The sequence below is a fragment of the Arachis duranensis genome, chromosome 2 (assembly GCF_000817695.3).
Source record: "Arachis duranensis cultivar V14167 chromosome 2, aradu.V14167.gnm2.J7QH, whole genome shotgun sequence".
Lineage (NCBI taxonomy): Eukaryota > Viridiplantae > Streptophyta > Magnoliopsida > Fabales > Fabaceae > Arachis > Arachis duranensis.
In genome coordinates this window covers 62,268,408-62,268,688 of record NC_029773.3, presented here as the reverse complement: position 1 = coordinate 62,268,688, position 281 = coordinate 62,268,408, and positions in this window count along the sequence as shown.

Here is a 281-nt window from a genome sequence, read left to right as displayed (position 1 = left end):
AATAAAAAGATAAGAAAAAGATTTTGAAAATATTTTGAAAAATAATTTTTGAAATTTTCGAAAATTATATAAAAATTGAAAAAGATATGATTTTGAAAAAGATTTTGAAAAGATAAGATTTTTAAAATTTGAAATTTTGACTTGACTTGTAAGAAACAACTAATTTTAAAAATTTTTGACCAAGTCAACCCAAAATTTCGAAAATTTTGAGAAAAATAAGGAAAAGATATTTTTGAAATCAAATTTTGAATGAAAAACACAAAAATGACCCAAAACATGAA